General features: G+C 38.2%; 1 pseudogene; it reads right to left on the reverse strand.

Annotated features, from left to right (window-relative positions):
* Positions 1 to 1,851: 1,851 nt before the first annotated feature.
* LOC146368885 (uncharacterized) lies at positions 1,852 to 3,458 on the reverse strand (annotated as a pseudogene).
* Positions 3,459 to 3,484: the final 26 nt, after the last annotated feature.

The following is a 3,484-nucleotide window of genomic DNA, read 5'->3' on the forward strand; positions in this document are numbered from 1 at the left end:
CATACAAGAATATCAGCAGAAAAGGATGGGGTAATGAATGCTGGTTTGGACATAATGCCAAATCTTGGTCATTAGATTGTAACAACAACAGTTATACATTTCGGTACAACAACATTGAAACTCCTGTCTCAGGTCCTCGTTCCTCCAGAGTAGGAGTGTACCTGGATCACAGAGCAGGTATTTTGTCCTTCTACAGCGTCTCTGAAACCATGACTCTCCTCCACAGAGTCCAGACCACATTCACTCAGCCGCTCTATGCTGGACTTTGGCTTCAAAATTATGGAGACACAGCTGAGTTGATTAAAGTGAAATAGACTGAAGTCTTTCATATTGTGGGTTTAAATCTGTATTTTAGTTTCATTTTATTTTCTCTCCATCATTTCTGCACAGAGATCAGCTGTCAGTCAAACATTATGGGTGGTACCTCCACATCTTCTAGTTGTTCTCTTGATGTTTCTGAGTTTTTAAAGGAGATCTTTCCTGTGACTGTTTATGGAGGCTATCACTGCTCATCATCATTTTGATTTACTAAAATATTTCTCCACATGAAAATGTAAACTTCTCTATCCTCTAAATGTTTCTGGAATATTTGTATTGAAAAATGTCAACATTTCTCTTTATGAGTATGGCAGACCATGTGTGTGTGTTTGTGTTTGTTTTTGTCAAAATCATCAAACAAATGAGGAAAAACTGTGATTTTAATGAATGAATTCATATATTGTGTTGATGTTTTATTGTGTGAATAAACTGGAAGGTTTGACTATAAATCAAACTTTGAACAAAGTCTTTTCTTCTGTCTTCATTCCAGGATCTCACTCAAATCTGATGCAGAAAATATGAAACTAATCTGAGAGAATAACTGAAGCAGTTTTCCTCCTGAAGCATCACAAAGTTCAGAGTTCATGTTTAGAGCAGAAGATTCAGCAGTCGCTCTGTGACCTTTCAACTTTCTTCACTAAAACAGCTTCATTACAGAGAAACAAGTCACATTTTCTTGATGTTCTTAAGTCCTTTCAGATGTTTTTAATGGTCCTTGAATGCAGCATCAGTGTCGCAGGTTTAAAAGGTCACTTTCTGTTGTGTTCAAAGATTTCCTTCAGATATGGTCTTTAATCAGTAAAGCCAGTGATACAGCAGTGTCATTAGCTGTGTTATTGGCACCAGGCTGTGTTTATGTATGTATTTAATTCTGTCTGAGGATGTCTTCAGCATGAAATGATCATTTGCTCAGCTGCTGTGTCTCAAACGACTCCTACAGTCTTTGCTTATGTGACCAACTTTTAAACAACCAAAACAAATTCCCCTTTCCTTGATAAAAGTCAGCTTATCTCGATGCATTTTAGCTTTAAACTGCTTACAATTCTCTAGTAAATGATTGCTGTGTGAACAAAACAAACAACTATGCAGAACAATGGAATTTGTTCTGCTTCCAGTTGATTGAGTTTCGACTCCTGGAACCGTACTGACATTAGTGGCAAAACTACTTCCCTTTTTTCTTTGCTTGGTGGAACTTGAAACTTTAAAGCTGCTTCCAGATTGTGAGTCTTGGATGTTGCCAAACACTGGATCTTATGCTACTTTCACCTGTTTTATTATGAAGGCAACCAGATCAGTGAACACTGCTCTGTGACCATTTTGTTCCTGCAGTTCATAGGCAACAACTCTCCATTTTTCCCTCAATTTGTATGGAAGTTTCATAACAATCATTCTCATATTTGAGGGCAAATCCAACTCCTTCATATAAACAACTTGCTGTGTTAGATTCGAACATCCTTGAAGAAAAAGAGAGAATGACTGTAGACCTTTCACATCCTCACTTTTAATAGGTGCCCAACTCACAATCCTCTCCATCTATGCAGAGGCAATTTTATTTCCGTTCCCAAAATGTTCTTCAAGAAGATATTTGTCTGTGGAATAGCCCTGCTCAGGAGGTAAATGCTGACAACTATGCACCAAGTCTTTAGGCTGCCCCCTAGTGAACTGCTCTAAAAAATGCAAACAGTCGCTCCAGTTATCAGTTTTAGCTTCCACTCCATTTTCAAAGGCATTCATAAATGATCTGTACTGTAAAGGGTCTCCATCAAACATAGGGATGTTTCTAGCTGGAAGGACAGAAGATAAGTTTTGTTTTACAAGCAAAGTAGTGATGTCATTTTGTTTTTGCATAATATTGACAATCTCCTTCGTGCAATTCTCAGTCAAAGTAGGAGACTGAGGCTGTGTTTGCTGCGTCACTTGAGCTGAATCATCAACTTTTACCATCACCTCATCCACCTGATGTTGGTTTTGACTTTGTCTAGGTATGATTACTTGTGATTCAGATGCAGAATTTGTACCAGAGTAATCTCTTTCTGCCGGAACAAATGTATCAGCACAAGGATTTAAATTAGGCGCTTCTTGTACGTGCCCTCTTTCAAAATAAGAGTTCATTCCATCAGAACGCTCAGAGCTACAAACTGAGTTTATTTTCAAGACACGAAGCTTTGCCTTAGTTGCTGCCAACTCTGTTTCCAAGGATAATTTCTCCTTTTCTTTTCTCAGTTTTTCCTCTTGCGCTTCAATAGAATGTTTTTCTTTAATGCAGCGAGTCGCTCCATGAGCGCTGCCTTGTCAGCCGCAGCTTTAATGCGTGCGGAAGATGTTGATGAAATTCGACTTTGCTGTGACAATGTTTTCGAAGGTGGCTTTACACTTGAGATATTAGAGACACTGTCTTCAGGATTTATTTCATCCAAAATTTCAACAGCTTGATCATTAAGAGCAGTATTGCTTTGTTCAGTATACGGCTCGCCTGCTTGCTGCAACCAAACCTTTACTTTGTCCATAAAAACAGAGAATGCTGTCACCTTAGACTGAAAATGTGCGCTTTGCCTTTTCACTTCATCTTCTGGCAGTGGCAAACTTAAAAAGGATTCTTGCAAAGCGTTTGCATCTTGATAGCATTTAATAAACTTCCCAAATTCAGAAGACACTTCCTTAACCTTCTCATGTGAGGTCATTAAAGCAGAAATTTTCCCCATGTACTTAGATGCTTGCTTACACATTGAACTCCGCTTTTCTTGGCATGTCTTTATATACAAATCCAAACCTTTTGGCGTAAATTTGATGCTTCTTTTCTCTGCTTGCATCTGAGTGTCATCCTCTTGTTTACTCTCTTGTTTACTCTTAATATCCGACATTTTTATTGTCCTCTTGGATTATTTCAAACATTATAAAGATGCACAGCACACTGAGAATCCATAGCATAAAGCGCAAACATGATTGCAGTGAACAAACATTTCCACAGAGGGCGTTGGCATGTTTCAATTAGTGATCCTATTATGCACAAATTTAGTACATCAAAACTCAGTTCATCAGTCTTTGTAGTGAAATAATGTCTTTAAACTCCAATAGCTTCACCGTTTTCCTTTACGGCTTAAACAATATTATCACTCACCAGCTTTGATGAACGAGTGACATGTTGATCCAGGCTTCAGCATCAAAT

Source organism: Perissodus microlepis, chromosome 18 (assembly GCF_051167445.1).
Source record: "Perissodus microlepis isolate ML-2025 ecotype Zambia chromosome 18, ASM5116744v1, whole genome shotgun sequence".
Taxonomy (NCBI): domain Eukaryota; kingdom Metazoa; phylum Chordata; class Actinopteri; order Cichliformes; family Cichlidae; genus Perissodus; species Perissodus microlepis.